This window comes from Amblyomma maculatum, chromosome 6 (genome assembly GCF_055883805.1).
Source record: "Amblyomma maculatum isolate TAMU_Amacu chromosome 6, ASM5588380v1, whole genome shotgun sequence".
NCBI lineage: Eukaryota > Metazoa > Arthropoda > Arachnida > Ixodida > Ixodidae > Amblyomma > Amblyomma maculatum.
Window position 1 is genome coordinate 10,886,265 of NC_139349.1, and position 22,125 is coordinate 10,908,389.

The following is a 22,125-nucleotide window of genomic DNA, read 5'->3' on the forward strand; positions in this document are numbered from 1 at the left end:
AACAGTGAGATCCCTAGGGTATAAATAATACAGCGAAAGTCCTGTGCAGATTCTGAATGTTAAACCAAGAACAGTTCAACACCTGCATAACTTACCAGAACTTGCTGATAAAGAACAATTTAAAATTAGTAGCTTTGGGAAAAGTTAATAGGTTGGTCCCTTTCCACTATTCAGCTTTGTCCTTTATCTCTTTAGCTTGCCCTCCCAGTACTGTTCACTGTAACGGTAAGCATCAATCGAAGCTCCCAAGTACATATCTGGTGCCGTCGTCCAGGGCACGTTGGCAAACCATTCAGTAGTAGATTGCCACCTTCTATGCGAAAGCCTGAGGCATTTCGACCATTTCAACCCATTACCGGTGATGTGGATCAATTCGCGAACACAGTTCACCACCTGGCTTACGCCTCCCTCTTCATCAGTAAGAACAGCGATATCGTCTGCATTCACTAACAGCTTTACCTCAGCTGCTTGCACCTTGAATCCCCGAATACTGTTATGTTTCAATGTATTCAAACAAAAGGACAAAATATAAACACAAAAAAGAGGGCGCAGAGGGCAGCCCTGGCGTACCCAACGCGCAGTATGGTAATGGGGGCCCCTAAACATTTGTTAACGATCAATCTCGTCGCGCAGCTCAGCTCTGGTATACCAACGCCACACCCTTACAGATAATAGAACCGACATTCACGTGATCTAAAATGGCAAACATTAGTTCATGAGCGACCCGACCATGACTGTCATCAGAGCATTCTAGGACACTGCACTCCTTAGGGATGTTGGAGAAAATGGACTGCAATCCGACACTTCCGGTGAAGACGAACTATGTCATGAATAACGGTCTATGCGCCCTTCGAACCAATACCTTAATAAAATATTTACACTCCACGTTTGTGAGTGCTATGGGCTGGTATGCTGTTACCAGTCAACTTTCATTGCTCTTCGGAATGAACACAGTGTGGGACGACCCACAGGGCAGAGGCAGTGCTTTTACTTTGAAGGCTTCAATAAGGACTACAGTCAATACAGGGGCAATCTCGTCCAGGCGATTTAATGCGGTTTATATTATCAATTATGTGCTCCACCCTCGCTTCAGTTCGGTTCAGTTCAGGTCTTCACATTGCTCGAGAGCGTTTTGTTTTTGCCAAAACGTATCAACGCATTTAAAAAGACGACCTTGTGCAGAAACTGCCACTCACTTCTGTTTTGTTTCAAAATCTTATGCCCATTCGTTGCAACTCTAGCTTCGATACGGGAATTTTGCGAGTGCGTCTAGAACAGATATGTATCGCATATCTGCGTTGGCTTTAAAACAAAATGGACTTCAGGGCTTCTTTCTTTTGGCCTTCGAGGAGTGAGATTTTGGCTAAGGAAAAAATATAATCGAATGTGCTTACAGGTTTCTGCGTGAATCAACTTAGCTCAAAATACAGCGTGTATTCCGTGATAGACAATCTGCTCATATTGCTGTCGTGTGTGTCGGATACAATATTGTAGAAATACCTCATGCACAGGTGTTAGGCATACGTTTAGTGAGCGATGCGCCCTGTGTTAAAGATGTACCGCTAAGGTAAAAAGAATTAAGGAAGGGCATTTATATCACACTGCCGTAGATTCTAACTCAGTTGATTGAGTTGATTGATTGATTGATTGATTGATTGATTGATTGATTGATTGATTGATTGATTGATTGATTGATTGATTGATTGATTGATTGGTTGATTGATTGATTGATTGGTTGATTGATTGATTGATTGATTGATTGATTGATTGATTGATTGATTGATTGATTGATTGATTGATTGATTGATTAACTTCATTTCCAGGCTTGTCTGTTCTTTCATCCATTTATGGTTTTGACCAGCTAGTAATTCACCTCCTTTTATTTCTATCTTGTGAATGCTTGGTCGCCAAGTCGCTACAAAGCTAATGAAAGAGGCTGATGATGCGTGTACAAATATTTATATTCCCACGGCATCTGACTTTCTTTGATCTCACGAGCATTGCATGCCGTCGCAACGGGACTGCTGCCGATATATTTTGTTTTCACAATATTGAGCTCTAGCTTGTGTGCGTGCTTGCTTAGAACTTTCTCATATCTTAAGAATAATTCAGTCGCCACCAATGAAAGAGGCAGCCCGTATGCTGTCATATCTCTTCGAATGGAGCAGAGATCTCAAAATAATTTTCACGCTTTTGAATGCTGTCAGCAAGCAATTTGCGTCCCCAAGTTCCGAGCACATTGTCGAACTGCACGATAGGGCTCTTATTTTTTAACGCGGGGTCTATTCGGGAAGCCGCCCATTGCTTCCTGAACACAGTTAAACAATGTATAAGGTATCTTACAGTTCCTTGCATACAGATTGAAATATCCGAAAATAAGCATTTGCGGCACAGGCCGTCTTGGATTTCATTGCACAACTGACGAATAATGCCAGAAACATGGCTACCTATTCGGAGTAGCCAAGCAGATTTCCTAAATGACCCCGGGTTCGAAAAAAGGAAGCTCATCTTCCAGTGCATTACTCGATCCCAACATTTTCAGCTTTAACAGACAAAGGAGGAAAAGCCATATCGTAGGTACACATATTTAGCCATTAACGCGGGACCGTTTAACGGCTCCCGTAATCAGCTCAGCTTGCTGATCCTCCACGGTCGCGCGCATGCATTTTGTTACTGACATGCTAATAATCGGTTTATAACTAAGCCTTGATTCTCTCGCACATACTGATTAGCATTTAGTCGTAAGCTCCCACATTACGTAAAAGACCACTCAAAACGAATATAAATACCCTGTTTAACAAAACCGCATGATCGTGCCTGCGGGGCCTATGGGCAGTGCGTTCAACTCGGGATCCATGCCTACTAAAGGGCTCTCACTCAATCAGAATTGACAGCGCCCGCCGACTCGTCTAAGTCACACGGTCCAGTGATGTTACACAACCCGATGAACCATTAATGCCTGGTCATGTCACCTGTCAACTAACAGTTGTCATATGAATTCCCTTTCCCTCTCGCTCACAGCGCCAACAACGCCGAAGCTGTATTTTACAGAGAACGGCCCTTTACTTCTGTGGCGTTAATAAAGGGCAGGGGGAGGGGGAAAGTGCACTTTTTCGAAAATAACAGCGGGATTCATACTAGCAAGCACCTAGCGCCCAGTTTCGATGTTATTGCACACTGGCGTGCATATTTCAAGTATGCTGGATACTATGCATCGCAAAGGCGGCTTGATGGCGAAAAATTACGCGGGGGAAACCGAATTCGAGCCCTGCCCTCTGGCAAAAAAAGTTTGACAGTGGCTTGAAAAGCAACTAATAGTTAACACGATGACCATAGCTGCATAACACTATTATAGACGGCATATTCGCTCCGCCGGAATTTGTAGTGGCGCCGAGGTATGGCAGCAACTCACTTCAAACAAAAAATAAAGGACCTCGTGAGTGGCGGGAGCATCTCTCTCAACAATGTCTCCGCAATAACACTGCAACATGCTTCACATGTTCAGTTTGCTCCTTTCAACTCTCCTGAGATCAACGGTTGACGTTTATGCACAACACATTAGTGCATGCTTTTTTCTAACCCTCTAACTTCTTTTCTTTCTTTTTTTCAGTCACGTTTTTCTTTTCTTCTCACTCAAAAAAAAAAAGAATCCTAATAGAGAGAACCTTCCTAACATGATGACGTTTCAATTTAGATCAGTTGCGTATAGAGATTGTTTCCCTTCAAGCAGTAGGGCTGTTGTAACGCAAAGTCCTGCCAGCTTTTTTGTTAACGTGTTGTGCACTTTGTTCTGCATAGCTTCAATATCAGCTTTCGTAAAGGTTCAACAATTTCCGTCACAGTGGCTTCTCGACTGCACGCCAAGGACGTCAGCCGTCTCGTAAATTTAGATCGCGGGGACATCACGCAAGACGATACCAACAAAAACGCTTAAAGCTCATTCGCCGCTTCAGAAAATTTTTAAACGTTTCCCGGTGCCTGAAACAAATTACTTCGTTCGATTCATGGTTGCTCCTAAATGATGTCGATCGCAAAGTATGTAAATATACTTCTAACTGTGGAGCAGCAAGTTCGTGCTCTTCTCCTTTGATTCGTTAATTGCAAGGTCGAATAACTTGCCACCGCCACCGAACCTGGATGTGAATGCAGAATTTTTTGTTTTTTAATGACAGAAGCAGCAGTGATTAAAGCTAGGTTGTTGTTGATTTTGATATGAACGTAGTTTGAAGCAGCGTTCAAGAGGGCATCAAGACAACGTAGGTGAGGGACTAAGGACAGTGAAGTATTTTTTCACTACGTTAAAAAAAATAGTAACTACCGAAAAGCTAATATTAATGTGGTCTACTGCAGCTTACTGCAGTGGCCGCGCACGGCATATTAAAGGCATTCCGGCAGCACGCGCACGGCACGGCTGCGCCACCAGTGAGGCTGGACCGCGATCTGACTGCAATGGCGAAGACAATTGAACATGCCTTTATTCCGCGCCGGCTAGATTGGTTCCTGTTCCTTCATTCGGCGTACTCAACGGCTCGCTCTTCCACGTATGCACGCAAATGACTTTCTTCGCTCGCGCTCATCCGGCCTGCGTCGCTGCACCGCACCGGGGTGACTGGACAGTAGGCGGTCTAATTTATGCCCCATGCGTCGTCGCCTACTAAAAGGAATCGACCTCAACAGGCGCCCGTCCACTCGTCCAGAACACTGATGTGTAGATGGACTTTAAATGGGCACTAAAGGTGAGTATCAAACCAAGCAAGGCGGATAAATTATTCCACCAGGCGCACTACCATCGCTTTCTTTTCTGCTCGGAAAGGTAACTGTGGTATGTAAAAGAATATCCCGAAATGCAATCTATGTATGAAGCGCCCGCGACAAATTAATTGGGGTGACGTAAAGTCTGCGCCGCTTCTGCAATTTAGTTCTCCGACCAACCAGAGAATCCAGTCCAGTGTCCAATCGGGTTGGCCATTACGGAGGCATGTTTCAAGGGCAGGCCGCATCAGTAGCCGCGCTAAACCTCACCCCTTACCAAAAATCGGACTCCCTCCGCTACAACGTGAACGTACCGTAGAAAGGCTCCGCGGGTGCTAAAGAAACTGCATCAAGTTGTCGAGAGCAGCCGCAGAATACAGAATGTTGCTGGTTGCGCTCAAGTGTACATCGGCGCCGATGGCGCGAATGGTGGGCGTTTTGATGCAATGTACTGCACATGCGAATATTGAGAGGTCTTCAAAGAGACGTGAGCAGCAGTCTCATCCTGAAATATTTCATTCAACATCAAATGTTACTAGAAATTTTTATTCACATTTATCATAAAATGCACCATTCTGCTTTCGGATGTCGCGTGTTTCTTTTTTTTATTTTTTTTTTTCACTAAATACGCGATACGTATTATCACAAGCGGTCCCTGTGATCGACTTTGCAGTAGCCGTTTCGATTTCAGGGCTGGATGATTGCTTCCTGTAAATTTTAAGCGGGAAAAGTTTGGAGTGTGTTCCACGCAATGTTCAGTCGCCTGCCGGCTGGAAATGCGCCTGTAACCCTGATCCTGCATAAGTAGGGCGAACGCCTTTCTCGCACAAGCTTCTGTCTTGGGTGCCGGCACCTCAATTATACGGCATGCATGATAACGCTTGCTTGAGACTGTTTCTTTGATGACCCAAATAGGAGTAGAAGACTACGCACTCGCATCGAGAAGACGGGCATGCATGCGCACATCTGCATGAGCACGTACTAAAAAAAATGAAAACTGCAATTTCATAACGTTCGCAGCCTGCACAAATTATACATCCGGTTACACCGATGAAGTGTAAAGAAAACCGCTTCAGTAGCTGTCTAGCGGACACAATAGACGGTGAATGTTGTTGCAACCTTGCTTTTCTGAACATACTATGTACACCGGGCCATGGGCATAAATGTTCTTCATTCGTGGTTTAATTATCAGACTTCTTGGCTGCGCTAGGCTGCTTCCCTCGTATTTGGACGATGGTGGTTCTGCTGTGCGAAGGCAATGTTATGAATACATCACTCATGGCAGCTGTACGAATCACCCACTGGTAACGTCACGAGCGCTTCGCTTTTACACCATTTTCCCGGCTACAAAAACATTCTCAGTGTCTACCTGTAGGGTCTAAAGCCTACAATCATACAAAACAGCAGGCCAGCTGCGCCCGAGTGCCCGAAAGTACGCGAAGCCCTCCAGCAACCCCAGTTGCGTTGCATTATCTGCATAACCTCTACTTCTTTCACATAGCCCGCGCGAAACGACCCTTGCTTAGGAATCAGTCCTGCATGTGAAACGTACGCGACCGCGCTGCCACAACTCCATCATCGCGAGCGTGATAAGCGCCCGTGTTAGCACAAGTTCGGCGGCACGGCATTTAGCCACTCAGCGTCGGAAAGCGCTTACTCAAGTGAAAAGCCTGCCCTTGACCTACACGTGCTTACAGTTGCAAATCGCTTCTATACACGGCTTGCTGTCACGACTCTCGCCCGCTTCCGTGGGTGTGATGTCCCACCGAGCTGTGTTTATCTATGCCGAGGAAACCACTGCGATTTCGGGATAACGGAAGAGGCGTGGGAAAACCAGAGGCCAATGGGTCTCAAATCGCCGCTGCTGGGTTTTGGCTGCGAGAGCCATGCGTCAGTGTCCTAGCCAGTGCAAAGAAATCGACCTTGTGTCGCAAAGCCACAAGCCCAAGTGAGGACTATATCAGCATCAGGTAAGCTTTCGCTGAAGTTTTACGTACCTCATTGGAGATAAGCACCTAAGCTCAGAGCTTGATGTTCTGGCAGCGAAGGGCAAATGGGGGATCCACATTCAAGTTCTCGGTAATAGATGTGGACCTGCCAGGCGGGTTTGCAAAACAGCTTTTAGTTTTGTATGCTATATATTACGACACGGAAGTTACCAAGTTCGCCTAAATGCGTCTGTCGATCTGTTGGGAGACTGGATTAGTATTTCGAAATTACTATCGTGTTATGAGGCCTTGCTCGGCCTGTGTGCTTTTTCTAAGGTTTGGAAATCATCAAGGGTAACAAAGCGCTTTCCCGTGACGAAGGCTTTTGCCGGGAACATCACCGCATGCACAACGACGATAACCTTTCGTGCCGCTGTTTTAGCTTACCACTACGCGTGAGCAGTTCGACACATACGTGCGCTTTTTCTGGGAAGTCCGTAGCGTGTGGATAGCAAACGAACAATATATCTCTAGCATGTATCAGGCAGTGCTTTTCAAAAGCGGCGTCACTAGCAAATTGAGGACCGCATCGTGGTCATTGCTCAGATGGTAGCTCGCTTTAGAGGGAGAAGGGAACACGGTGGTGACGCTGTGCTAATAAAATATATCTTCCTGTTTGGAAGGTAGCAACCAGCATTGAAAACGCGCTTCTACAGTTGAAACAGAAAAATAATACCACAAGTTACTTGTGACATGAGCACAAAAATTTGTTATGCGTGGCGCTGTTGCCCTACGCAGCATCGACAGCGATAGTGGCAGACACACTCAATTTTTCAAAATTGAGGTGGCCGGTAGAAAGCAGCACGACCGAAAGCTTGCATCATAAATGATAACTTGTGCGTTACGTACCGATTAAATCATTCGCCAACGTTGCTGAGCACATGAGTCGATTTCTAAATCGCTTGAAGCAAATGTCAAAAGAGTCTTTGCTACTGTATAGCGGTCACACTAGTGCCTCTTTCCCTTTCTCTTGTTTGCCTACCTGTGCTCGTCGCTCCTGCTTCTCTCGGACGGAAGACACGAGCACAGGTGACTAGCTTGTCCTGAAGAATTATCCCTCTCGTTGTGTATCTTGTGCCAGCCGCGGTTTTATTTTGCGTGTGCATGCTGCATTGTGCAGTACTTCCGTTTCTTCTTTTATCGCGGTGGGCAACGAGAACTTGCATTAGGGCGTTGTTAATCCCCACGCATCGTGCTCTCTGGGTGCTCAGTGCAAGATTCACCCGTGTCGGGCTCGTTCATTTTACCCTCCCAGAGTGGCTGTTTGCTGCATTTATACTCTTTCCCACTAGAATTCTTGGATGGTTTATTCTTGTAGATTATCTTACTGCCACACTCACGCTGGGTGAACGCCCTCCTGTGCATGCTTCTCATCTTTGTGGCAGCCTATGGCTTCGCCCTTCCTATCAGTGACTATCGCTGTAAGCAATGTGACTCAGCGCGCAGTGACAGGAAAGTCTCGACTTGTCTCTCCTTGGTTGCCGCTACCTCAAAAGCGTCTGTCTTCTCAGCGCCTTCATGGTCGATGCGGATACACTGCATCTGGTTGATATTTATATATTTATTTGAAAATACTGCAGCCCAATTCAGGGCTATAGCTGGAGTAGATATACAAAATTTCATACAATTGAACGCACCAAAGCCATATAACAACAACCAAAATATTATCACAACACATAACACCTTCTGATGCTACGACTCAATTGCCGACGTAAATTCAGAAATTGAAGATGAGCGGATGTTTTCATGTAAGGAGCTCCAACTCTCCACAGTGTGAGGGAAGAAACTGCATTTGAAAACGTTGGTGCGGGCAAAAAAAGGTTTTATGTAATTATTATGATAGCTCCTATTTGCAGTTGGTTCTGAAAAGAAGATATGCTCTGAAAGGAAATTGGAAGAATGCACTATAGAATGAAGAAGCTTGAGGGACTCAGTTTTACGGCGGGATGAGTGGACTTAGTTCTAGAGAAGATATTGCAGAAGAAGGTGAAAAATGGAAGTCGTAACAAATAAAATTTACAGCTTTCCATTGTGCACATTCGATTTGATCAATTTCACGGTTTTTATATGGGTTGCAGACATTTGACGCATATTCAAGAATAGGTCGCATTAAAGTTTTGTACATCAGCAGTTTGGCCTCTTTAGGAGCTGCTCTTGCTTTGCGCCTCAAGTAACCAGTTTTCTTAATACCTTAAGCAGTGATGTAATCGATGTGCTTTGACCCCGACATATTGTGAGTAAAAATGACACCAAGGTATTTTTATTCATGTACTCTATGCAGTGATGAATAGTAATACGAAGGTGATAGGCGATTGGTGAAAGACATGACAACTGTTTTGCTGAAGTTGATATTCATCTGCCACGTATTGCACCAAGCACAGAACATTCCAAAAGGCGCATTAAAAATTAGGTGATCACCAGCGGTACAATACACAATCATCGGCTTAGAAACGAATCTTCGAGGCTATATTAGTAGGAAAATCATTAATATACAGTAAAAATAGCAAAGGGCCAAGCACGGAGCCTTGGGGAACTACCGAGGTTACATCAGCTAAAGAATAATCAACGCAATTGAAGCGAACAGACTGGATGCGATGTGGGAGGAAATCGGCAACCCAATTAACCGTTATCTTATAACACAAACACGGAGAGACAGAAAGCCAAACACACATTGCGCTGAACTGACAACTGAGGGGACCAACTCGCCCCACAAGCTACTTTGCCAATTAACCAGTAGAGAATTATTGAGAATGACTTTCAGTTTGCATAACAATCTAGAGTGGAGGACCGTATCAAAGGCTTTTGAGAAATCGATTAATGGCGTCGCTTTGGTTGTCGGCATCGATGTTAAGAAGGATGTCTAGCGCAAATTCAGTTAATTGAGTCACTGTACTTAATCTCCTACGAAACTCGTGTTGAGCCCTAGACAAAAGATTACTTGTTTCGAGAAACTCCATGATATGTTTATAAATGATGTGTTCTGAAATCTTACATGAATGTGCTGTTAAAGACATGGGCCTATAGTTAGAAAGAATTTGCTAGTTCCCGGATTTATATAGTGGAAGTACAGTGGCGAGCTTCCATGAGGAGGAGACGATGCCGGTCGAAAAAGATTTTTGGAAAATTATTGAGAGATATCGAGATGACCAAAGGGAATAACATGCAAGGAAAGTGTTTGGAATAGTACTATCCGGCCCAGCGCATTTTCTTTTTGTGTCAAGGCGTAAGATGAGATTTAAAATGTCTTGGGGAGTTCTAACCTTGATATCAGGAAGTGAACGATCGTAATTAGGAAGACTGAAAAATGGAATCATGTCGTTATCACATGCAAAAGCAGATTGAACGTAAGTATTAAATGCATCGAATATTTCAGCGGGGTCAGTGACAATTTTATCATCAATAACAAATGAGGTGGGTGATGAGTTTGAGGGTAGAATTGAGCTCCAAAATTTACGAGGGTTATTTCTTAGCGGCCCTTTCAGTTGAACGCGGAAGCAGAAGTCTTTAGCAGAGTGCATTTTATAACGACGCTCATTTTTTGCAGCTTGAAAGCGAGCAACAGCATCAGGGTTATTGTTGCATATCATGCGCCTCAGCCGAGACACACGCCGTGACATGTGCAAAACGTCACGATTGATCCAAGGGAGAGTAGGATTTGTTTTCTTTATTTTAACAGGAACAACCCGTTAAATACACAGTTTAACAATGTTTTCGAAATAATCAACAAGTTCATTAACATCGCCATCACGGCAAAATGCGCAAAATGAGTCGAAAAACTCGGCCAGTTTGTCGTTTACGGATTTGTCGTCAGCGTGATAGAAATCAAGAAATGACATGAGTGTGTACTGTGGTCTATCAGGGAAACGGGACATGGTGAGGAGAAGTTCACTATGATCATAAATGCCACCAACCTCACACTGAAAGCCGGTCTGTGTTAGGCTGGGGCTTAGTAAAATTAAGTCTAGTAGTGAATCTAGTCAGGTGGGGACGTTACTATTTGAGTGAATCCAAGAGAACACGATGGATTTATCAACTCATTTTCTATAGAAGCGTCACGACCAGAATAGGACATCGAGGGCCAGTCAATACCTGGCACATTAAAATCACCCATGAAGATGATGCTTGGTACTGAAAGGCTTTGTTTGAACTGACCAACAGAGTGCAAAACATCAAGGAAGGTTCTAGGGGACGGTAAAAATTTAACGCCAATAATAACAGTCTGTTTTGCTAAAGAAAGCTTGCACCAAATTGACTCAGTGTTGTATAGAGTAGGTAGTATAGAAAATTCAAGATATGAACGAATAAGTAAGGCTACACCACCGCATCTGACCTCTTGCCGGTCAGCACGTATCGCAACTTAACCAGGTGCGGTAAACTCAGATTAATAAATGTCAGGGTTCAGCCAGGTTTCAGTGATGCCGATTATGTGGGGGTCATGAGAAGACACAAGCGCAAGAATATCCGGGAGTTTGTTACAGATGCTTCTAGCATTAAGACATAGGGCAACGATACGGGTTGGAGAGTAAGATAGCCATCAAGGGCATAACGAAGGAAGCTGAGGAGATGCGGTCACATCATTGCAGGGTTCCCGTTTCAGGGTACTCGAGGCTTCATCTCATGTGTACCTGACACTGTTGATAAAAGCGTGGTCATACCGACGCTTTACTTTGGAACCACTGTCACGAAGCGAAGAAGATGCATTCCATATTTTCTTTCGAAGAGCTCGCACACTCGCAGAGAAATCCTCAGTTATTTAATGATCTTTCCCTTTAAGTTTCGAGAGATTCTTCAAGACAAGCATCTTCTCATTGAAATCGAAGATCCTATGTATGACAGGTCGCATAAATCTATTACAGGGTCTGCCAATGCGATGACAACGCTCAACGCGTGGACTTTCTATAAGGAGTGTATCAATAAAAAAATTTGGAAATTTGGGCAATAAAGCACTGCCATCTTCGTCAGGACTCTCTGGTAGACCGTGCCCAACAAGATTGCTCCGCCTCGACCGATTCTCTAAGTTTTCATTCTTGACAACGAAGTTGGATATCATTTTTTCGAACGAAGTAATGTCCGAACGCAGGTTAGCGCGCAAGGACTCAGAACCGGAAGGGTTTGCAGATGATTTCAGTGATGAGACACGAGGATCAAGCGTATCGAGGCAAGCGGTAAAAGATTTCTCAATATCTGTAATGTGACTAACTGTCTGTTTTTTGACCAGCAAGTAGTTGCGCAAGCTGAGAAAGCAAATCCGCCATCTCCGGAGTGGAAGACAAATCAGGACTAAAGCGCGTTACCCGCCTAGTAGTGAGCGGGTTGTTTTTAGGCTAGTGAGCTGATGCTGATGTTTTAGGAGGGCCAGGATTCTGTATTAGGCGACGGAGGCGAAACATAGCATTTGAAGAGAGGTCAACCAAACACAGACTCTGTGGGCGGGAAAACTGCAGCAAGCAACAATCCTCAGATCGAAAGGAGTGAGAGTTTTTGAAGTAACATACCTGCACGAAGAACATGCTGCGATTAGACATGTTTGCTGAGCTGCTGCCGTCGTCCAACTGAAGCGGTACACCGATGCGGTCTAATTTATAGCTTGAGAAACAGCTGTCGTAGACCAATGGCCTATGGTGATTGGAAGGAGCAAAGAGACACGTGAGAAGCCGTCATATGACCGGGGGAGCACAGCAAGGGTGACATGATAGTCCGTAGGCAAGCTGGCGATCCCACCCACATGCCCCAAGCTGGACGGTTGCGTAGAAGCACTTGAGTCGAAGTCACAAAAAAACGAAGCAGCAACAGCCCCGAGAATCTGCATGTAGAACATGCTGCGATTAGACATGTTTGCTAAACTGCTGCCGTCCTGCTCGGCCTTCCTGATGAAAGGTTTTCCTCACGAAGCTCTTTACCTTCACCGCCACGCCAGATTCCGCCGGTGTGGTGCGTAGTTACTGCAGTGCACCACACGCGGCTTCTGCCCCTGGCAAGAGCAAGGCCATCCACGCCCCAAGCAAAGTCAGCGAAGGCTGCAGTGCCATTCCTTCGAAAGGGCTCACTGAACTCTGAGTCGAGAGCCCGCAAAGCCTCTTCAGGTGGGGGAAGATTGACTCGTCCGCCCGTGGCCTCTCCGCGTACCTCCAGCGCTTCCACCGGGGCGATAGACACCGGTCTCACCACATCCGTGTTGTAGAAGCGGTGCAACTCTCCCAACAAGAAAGAAAATACCTGAATATCGGGAACTGCAGATAAATAACTTCGCTTATACCAAACACACCTGGCTATACTCGTCTAATCGAACTATAGAGGGCTACTGAATAATTGCTGTGAAATAAAGAGGTACTATTGGAGCAATGACACCAATAGCCTTATGCATGCAATAAACAAATATTGGCCCTAAAAGCACAGGTATTCTACATCACCATAGAACCTTCCGCTGCGACAGAGAGTAGGCAAATAGGATTTCAGGTGGTACTGCGATTGTAGCCCAAATTAACCTCAACTCAAAAAATAAATATTGTAACAAAATTCGAGTTAATCGCGATTAGTGTCTTATCAATAAAACATTTTCAATATCCTCGCAACATATACCACCACCGTTTACTCCAAAAAGGAGTGAAGTAGAAGACATTTTTGATCGGTTATGTCAACCCTACGTGGCAGTCGGCCTTTTAAGGCTCATTATTCCTTTGGAGAAAATGAACGGGGGGACCGATCATAAAAGATTTTACATTCGCGAATAAGGCCGCGTACTTTCCGATTTTACCCAATAACACCGATAAGCATACACTGGTAAAAAACTTATAAACTTGGGCACCTAAATCCGAAAAACACAAGTTTCTTGGCATCTTAATGCTAACGTAGTAGCTATTTTTGTCGAAAATCTCATTTCCTACCCTTGAAAGTACAGAAAAAGCCTAGCAGACACTCAAAAAGGCAGCAGTCCGAGGTATATGTTTGTGTAAGTAAGAGGACGGGAGGGGGGGGGGGGGGGGGGGGGAGTGCTCGAGGCTTCGCAGTGCGGTGCCGTCGAAACGCACCCACTAGTATCTCCCTTGCTATAACATTGGACCGCGGAAATCTGTAAGACAGCTTCTCCGCAAGGCTTGTTTTCCAACGAAAAGAACTCGTTCCCATGGGGCATTCCCGCATTCTTCGTGGAAGTGGTAGTAGGACATCTGCTATAAGAGCTGCCGGGTGAATTGTGCCGGTATGAACAAACCTAGTCTCATAGCACCGCACAAGTGCAATTTGAGAAAGCTCGAGCTAGAGTTCCACTGTTACCGCCAGTATACGGTGAGTGCTGCTCTCGCGCCTCCTTTCTTTTGGAAACTGAGCACATGTGGCTGACCAGTATTAGCCCAAGTGTTTTTAAACATTTTTGGTTCTCCTCTGGAAAACGCTAACATTCAATGAGCATTCTCAAAATTACGCGCTGTCAACAGAGAGGGTACACTGGAATAATTGATCAAAGTCAGCAAACTATGCTTGTGTCTATTATAATTGCGCAATTTTAAAGTACCAAAGACTAAAATAGTTATTTAAATCAGTCAATTAAGGTGACGTCAAGAAAGCGACGTCACGCAACCGGAAGTAGAGCCGACAAAGTACATAGGAAGGAATTGGCGCGCAATTTGAAAGTAGCAAAGACTAAAATGGGTAAACAAGAAGGGAATAATGTGACGTAGAGAATGTGACGTCGAGCAACCGGAAGTACAGCGGAATTAGGAAGAGACTGACCCACAATTTGAAAATACCAAAGACTGAAATGGGTAAACAAGAAGTGAATTAAGCAACTAGAAACAACCAGAAGCAACCAACAGCAGCATCCGTGCTTTCGCATTACTCCAATGAAGATTCTGCAGTGCTCTTTAGTTTTTTTTATTTCTGAGCTCTTTATTTTGGCGCCTCATTCCCTCACATCATTTACAGAAGGTGCAGACTGGAGCACACATTGGACCACAGTAGTTAGTTTGCATGCCACTTGTATCTCTACCATCGAGTGTGGCAGTGATCTGGTAGCTCGGATATGGAACATTTTGCTGAAGCAGCTCTAACAATTGGCTGCACACAGGGAACCATGGTGTCTTGCTCAAATGGAGTAGTTTGAAAACATTGCATTTGCAGATGCAGGGCAGCACTTCAACGCAGGGCATAGATCTCATATGCAGACTCCTTAGCAGGCTCGTTTTTGGGATTGGCAACAATGAACTTTCAATACTATAGGGACAGCCAGTACAGGTAGCTAACAAAACTCACAGGATAATAACTTCAGCTGGTATAAAGTGTAATTTGCAAGTTTTAAAATCGTGTACATCACCCCATCATTTGCAATGTTTATTCGTGGTACAAACTTTTGACACATGTTCCGACTTTTGGCACCTAAGGCAATGGTAAAGCACTTCAGTCAATACGACTGAAAGCTTTCAAACTCATGGTCAAATTTTTAATGGCTCTTAGTGTTAGCGGTGAATATCAGGACGATAGAGTTAGTGGAAGTGCACATGAGCATTCCGGAAGATACAGGAGCAGAAGAAAGGATCATGGGCATAGAAAGGGAACACGAAAAACACTGAACACTGTGGCTGTAGTTGAGCAAAATCATTCAGCTAGTACAATGTCAAGACACTATTGATAACCCCAGCACTTCACATAGCAGTGCAGCAACAAGACTTTCACCCTGATGTCGGTAATTTGAGACGCAAAGAATGCAACCTACTCTTTTCTACAGACATTCGGTGCTTACTGCAGCAGCAATGACGGGCCATAAAGGGCATAGTGGAGTTTTGCTCTCTTAAATGATCCCATTCTCTGTTATGCACACAATAGTCAATTATTACACAGCGACTTCCAAATGCAGCAGCTGCAAAATGAACGTCACATACACATAGTATGAGCGGTTTAATGGCACACAGATGTCTGCTTGTTGATGAAGCAGCACTTTTTCTCAGATGTCTACAGAGGAACATATGTCAGCAGAGAAATACACTTCCCGCTGCCATTTCTTTCTCAACATTGGCTGACTATCCTATGTTAAAGAGTACGCCTTTGAGCACGAGCACATTGTGTTCACATAACGCCCAGAGCCAGACATTCTTGTTTACACTGTCTGCAAGGTGCATGACACTGCATGACACTGTCTGCGAGGTGTAAAATATTCCAGCAGGTTCTCTTCAGAGGTGATGAACTTCATCTGGGAGTGTACTGAGGCACTGGGAGACGCTCAACCTCTGCAAAAATGTTGATACATGGCAATAAGATTAGCACAGGAAACACAACAGACACAACCGCCGATGACTTGCGTGAATGTTCCGGCAAGCGCCAAGTTGTTGTTGTTGTTGTTGATGATGTCCAAATAACTTATGGCACATACCCACAGAGGGGGATCGGCCAAGAATTGGGTAGCAAAGAACTTTTTTTTCCAAGCTTCTCAGCACCAACCACCGCTGCTACAGCTTCGTCTTCTGTCTTTCTGTTACTGAACGTCGTCTTCGTCAATGGATGTTATGGGACGCAGGCATATATGTAACACTACCCCAACGAAAAGCAGAGTCCCGGTACTTACTATGTCGGTGACCAACAGCAGGAACGTACGGCTTTATTCGGGCGACATAAACGATCTCGGTACGTGGCATAGCGGACTGTCGTGGTGGAAGCACAGGGGTGATCTCGTATATCACGAAAGTGACTGGCCACAGAACATGGTAGAGGCCTGCGTAGCGCGGCAAGAGCTTCTCACACAGCCAACCTCGGAGAGCGGGAGTCCAGAGACGAGAGAGCCCGGAGAGTAGTGGACATCTCGGTAGCGAGAATCATGGGGGCGTTTTTTGGACTTTTGGGATGAAGCCAGTCTGCGGCGAGCAATAACTCGGGTGGCGTCAGCTCGGGATATGGCGTCACGAACCTATAAGAACTGGCCCTAGCGGTGGGAGGCAGTACGCTGTCAAACGGAAGTGAAGGGTCGCGGCCGAATAAAATATAGAAGGGCGAGTAGCCCATTTTATCATGACGGGGAGAATTATACGCGAACATTACAAACGGCAAAGCAAAATGCCAGTCACGGTAATCACCAATACATACATTGACTGCATGTCCTTTAGCGTGCGGTTGAGGCGTTCGATGAGGTCGTTGGTTTCTGGATAGTAAACGGCGGTGAAAGAGTGCTTAATGGAGCGGTACCGGAGAATTTCGTCGACTACTCGATCAAGAAAGCAACACCCGCGGTCAGTGAGCAGCTGGCGCAAAGCACCATGGAGCAAGATGACGTCGTGGAGAAGAAACGCAGCCACGTCAGTTGCACAGCTGCTGGGTATCGCTCATGTGACAGCGTAGCGCGTTGTATAATCCGTGACCACAGCAATCCGTTTATTCCCTGAAGCAGACAGTGATAAAGGCCCGGGTGGATCAATGCCAACTCAGGAAAATGGATGTATTGGGATGTCAATGGGCTTCAGGAGTCCAGTAGGCAAATCCTAGGGCTTCTTCCATCGCTTACACCGGTCACAAGAAGTCAAGTAACGACGAAAACAGAGCAGTATAGGCCTGGTCTAAAGAACCGCCGGCGGACGCTGTCGTACGTGCGAGATACGCCAAGATGGCCCGCAGTGGGTGCGTCATGCAGCTGCTGAAGAAAGGTGGCACGCAGGTGTTCGGGAACTACGAGAAGATGCTCGGCGCCATCTGGTCGCATACTACGCCGGTGTAAGGTGCCGTTGTGGAGCACAAAGCAATGATCAGTGCTGAGGCGGTTGATAATGCAGCTAAGCTTGAGATCTAAGCGCTACTTATGTCGATGTTTAAATGTTCGGAAATGGACAACACACATGTGTCATCTTCCCACTCGTTTTCAGGCGGCGGATCTACTGGGTTGTGGGACAAGCAATCGGCATCAGTGTACAGCCGGCCGCACTTGTGGACAACAAAAAAGTGTGTTCCTGAAGACGCAGGGTCCAACGCCCCTGGCGACCAATAGAGTCCTTCAGCGTAGAAAACCAATATATGTCGTGGTAGTCGGTGATGACGGAGAACGGGCGGCCACACAAGTAAGGGCAAAACTTTGTAATTGCCCACACGAGGGCTAAACAGCCGCTCTCTGTGATCGAATAATTCTGCTGAACCGCCGAAAGGAGGTGACTGGCATAAGCAATAACGTGAGTACGACCCGTCTGCTATTAGGCGAGAATGGCACCAATACCCTGACCACTAGCGTCGGTGCGTGCCTCCATTGGTGCTGAGGGGTTGAAGTGTGTCAGGACGTGCGCATTGGTGAGAGCTGCAATGAGTGCAGAAAAGGCTTGAGATATTTCTTGGCCCCAGCAAAATGGAAAGTCGTTCTTCACACGAATGGTGAGTGTAGCGTCTTCACAAAGTTGAGGACAAACCACCGAAAATAGGAGCAGAGACTATGAACACTACGCACGTCACTGGTACAGCGGGGTGTAGAAAATGCTTACAGCTCGAATTTCATCGGGGTCGGTTTGAAGGACACGGGCGCCGAACAAGTGTCCGAGCACGTTGAGTTCACGTCGGCCGAAGCTACACTTCTTCGAGTTCAGCTGAAGGCCAGATCTTCGGAAGACTCTATGAATGGCATCAAGGCGATGGAGATGGCTCTCGAAGGTTGAAGAAAATATAATGACGTCATCGAGATAGCATAAGCACGTCGTCCATTTGAAGCCGCGTAGAAGAATGTCCATCATGCGCTCGAATGTTGCGGGCGCATTACACAGGCTAAAAGGCATCGCCTTGAATTGGTACAGGTCATCGGGAGTGACGTAGGCGGTCTGCTCTCGGTCCCGTTCGTCGACTGCGATCTGCGAATAACCGGAACGAAGATCAATCGAATAGAAACAGGTGGCACCGTACAAGGAGTCGAGGGCATCATCTATCCTGGGGAGTGGGTAAACGTCCTTTTTTGTAATTTTATTGAAGTGTCGGTAATCAACGCAGAACTGCCAGGTATTGTCCCTTTTACCAAGCACGACTGGTGACGCCCAGGAACTTCTCGAAGGCTCTATAATGTTGCTTACCAATATCTTGTCTACATCATCTTGTATGATGCGGCGTTCAGGAATGACGACTCGGTAAGGTCGTCTGGGAATTGTACTGGCGTATCCGGTATCGATGTCAACAAAAATAGCGCAGAGACAGGACAAGGAACAAGCAAGAACACACACGAGCGCTTGTTACCTTCCTCTCTCTGCGCTATTTTTGTTGAAATGTGTTACCAACAAGCCCAAAGTACCACCGGTATCGATGCAATGAGTAAGGAGGGACGTTTGACCCAAGGGGCGGTCACCAAACTCAAAAATATTGCTGTACGAAGTCTGAAGGCTCGTAAGTGCTTTAGCACGATCAGGACGCAAGTGAGGAGCAAACATTCCTGATATACGGGCCTCCGGAGGTGGCGATAGTGCAGGTCGTGTCAGCACTTCAGCAACAGGCTCAGGTAAAAGAGAAGACACATTAAAGTCAGATAATGACTTTAATGTGGTCTGGACTGGAATATAGGCATGGTTATTCACTACGTGCACGATATTTGAGGGAGAACGATTTTACGCTGCATAATCACGTCGGCTAAAGGGAAGACAGCGTAGTTGATATCAGGAACGCAGGGAAAAGGCGACATGAGCACATATCAGCGGCTTCTGGTGGCAGGCGAGGAACTGTAGCGGAGCGGAGACGGGGCGTTGAAGTTGGAGGAGCTTGTTCGTCGGGCAGAGCGACAGGTCTAGATGAAGTATTCCAGAAGAACAGTCAGTGAGAACGGAGTGTGCAGTTAAAAAGTCGAGGCCTAATATACCATCTTGAGGGCAGCTGGTGAGGACTGTAAATAACACAGGGGTATGGTAGTCGACAATGCGAACTCTCGCAGTACACATACTAATCACAGTAGCTGTGTTGCCATGAGCAACACGAACAGTAGATGTATTAGCGGGTGTGAGAACTTTCTTGAGGCATCGGCGGAGCGAGGAATTGAGAACAGAAATGTGGGCGCCAGTTTCAATAAGGCCAGAAACAGGGACTCCGTCCACCAGTAAATAATTTAAGTTACGTTTGGGTACGGGGGTCAGTACCGAGGGTAATGCAGCGTCACTCCCGGGTGCTGCACTAGCTAGTTTTCCGATGAAGTGCCGGCGTATGATGAGGAGGACCTGCAACGAGGTACCGGTGAACTGTATCGCCCGGGCCGTGGAGATGGAGATCGGCTGGAGCAACAGACACTTTGGCCGGCTTCGGCACGAGGCTCATCTGGTTGAGGAAAAAAGTGCCCGGGTCCATCATAGGTGGTACGGGGCTCCTCTGGTTGGGCAGGGAAGCCGTAAGGTTCATAGTAGTACCGACGGTCAGCGTTGTAATAGGAGCGAGGGGTGGGGAAGGTACGGCTACAGCAATAACGCGAAGTGTGGCCGGCTCGACAACAAATGAAGAAAATTGGCCTCTTGTCTGAGGTGCGCCACTCTGCAGGATTGCGACTCAGGAAGCGGCGTAAGGAAGCCTGGCTGGCGGTATACAGCAGCCACTAGAGGAACAGGGTTCGATGTTGAGGGGGCGGCATAGATTGGAAAACAGGCTGACGTTGGCAAGTTCCTGGAGAACTAGTCAATGTCGGCGTGTATCAAGGTCACGGGAAGCGGTGACACTGAACAATATAAATAACCATTGACAGAGAAAGACTGCTAGCAGACGACGGACAAAGAAGAGGAGGAGACACAAATGCGCTCTTCCTTGTCCGTCGTCTGCAAGCGTCCTTTCTCTGACAATGAATAACCAACTCGCTCAGCAACATACCTTGTTAAATATAAATAACATATAGAGTAATAAGAATAGTCACAGTTGCTACTAGAATAGAGATAGAGAATGCTGCTCACTACCGTAAAGGAATCATCATTGGAGGAGTGAAGGGTATAAGCTAAATTGTAATTAAATGACAACTACAAAAATTACTCAAGTGATGGCTCATAGGTATCATTAGCAGAGAATTTCAAGGGGGATGACTCAACAGCTTAGTGTGATAGCCCATTTGGCTGAGGGTCCACTGGTGCCAAGCATCTTGCAATGAGAGTCTCCAGTAATCTACAGTGAAGAGCCTATGGCATCACTGGATGTGCCACTAGCTTTGCATTTGATGAAGCCCACTTTAGTGAACAATACAGGCTTTGTCTGTGTACATTCATCTTTCACAGCCTTAATCTCTACATTGACCTGCACACCTGAGAGTACAGTGAGGCATTTCCAGTAACGCTGAGAATGATGACGCTTAAATAAGTCGTGTAAATTCAAACAAGGCATGATCCTATTGCAAAGATGCATTCAAAAGACATATTGTTTCATTACTTTAAACGAAATACAGCCTGGTTCACCCCTGTGAATTTGTTCCGAATTTGCGTCCTGCGAATGAAAATCAAAAGGTTCACATAACAAAGAAAAAGACACCCAGCACGAGGTTATATATTCGATTTTTTTTAATCAATTTCATTTGGCATGCGTGGGTTCAAGTCAATAAAAAAAAAAGCAGTGTTGGCTGAAAATACGTTTTATCCGCTTTGTTGCGTCAACAGACGCTGCGGCAAGGAAAAGGAAACGCATGTTCCAGATTTGTGAACGCACCCCAGTTTTGTTTTCCTAGTAACAATGGAGTAGGCCGCTAGGCAAAAAATAAATAAATAAAAGAATGGCAAGCTTACGAGAAATTTCGCCGGCCTTCCTGCGCTCCACACAATACACGCAGTCGACGGTAACGTTCCATAATAATAATTCCAAAGGATGTAGGCTCTGAACAAGTGTGCTTCCGCGCGTCTGTCTGACTGATCACTGCCAAGAGACCGGCGAGAGCACATTGAGCTGCTGCCAGGGTCATTACCCGTGATGGTGAGTCTCTGAGGAAAGAACAACAGTAAAAACATTGCAACCTCGGTTATGTATGAACTTCGGCAGGCTCCAATCGGCACGAGCTTTCACTGCTCAGCGCCACGATACTTACTTTTTTCCATCGATGTTTTTCGTAATCGCTGCCACCGTAAGCACCGCGTCGCATTGTAGCAGCCGTTGCTTGTAGCCAGCGAATGCCGGATCTTTGGTCGTGCTCGAGTGAAACGCGCCGGGCACACCCGCCGCTTCGGTGGTTCGTGGATGCGCTGAGCTTCCATCCATATTTTTTTCGCTCATCCCGCGAGGTAAATATATGAAAGGACATTCTTCTAACGCCTTCGCTGCTCGAGTAGCGCGGTACTGCGTTGTTTTTCTGCTCATGGCAGCGCAAAATTCAACGAGTTATCACCAGCGAGAAACCAGCTGTTCAGACAAAATAGAGGGTAGCTATACGTTCCAAAGTCATCTGTGTAGAGAGACGCTAAATTCTCCGAAGCAGACCAGTAGCCAGGGCCTCTAGCGGTGT

General features: G+C 46.0%; 1 protein-coding gene across 1 annotated transcript in view; it reads left to right on the top strand.

Annotated features, from left to right (window-relative positions):
* Positions 1-6,381: 6,381 nt before the first annotated feature.
* LOC146185057 (acetylcholinesterase-1-like) overlaps positions 6,382-22,125 on the top strand; it is a 156,045-nt gene continuing 140,301 nt past the window's right edge. Inside the window, exon 1 of the mRNA XM_084606045.1 lies at positions 6,382-6,722. The gene's annotated coding sequence lies outside the window, so the exon portion shown is untranslated. The remainder of the gene's footprint in view (positions 6,723-22,125) is intronic.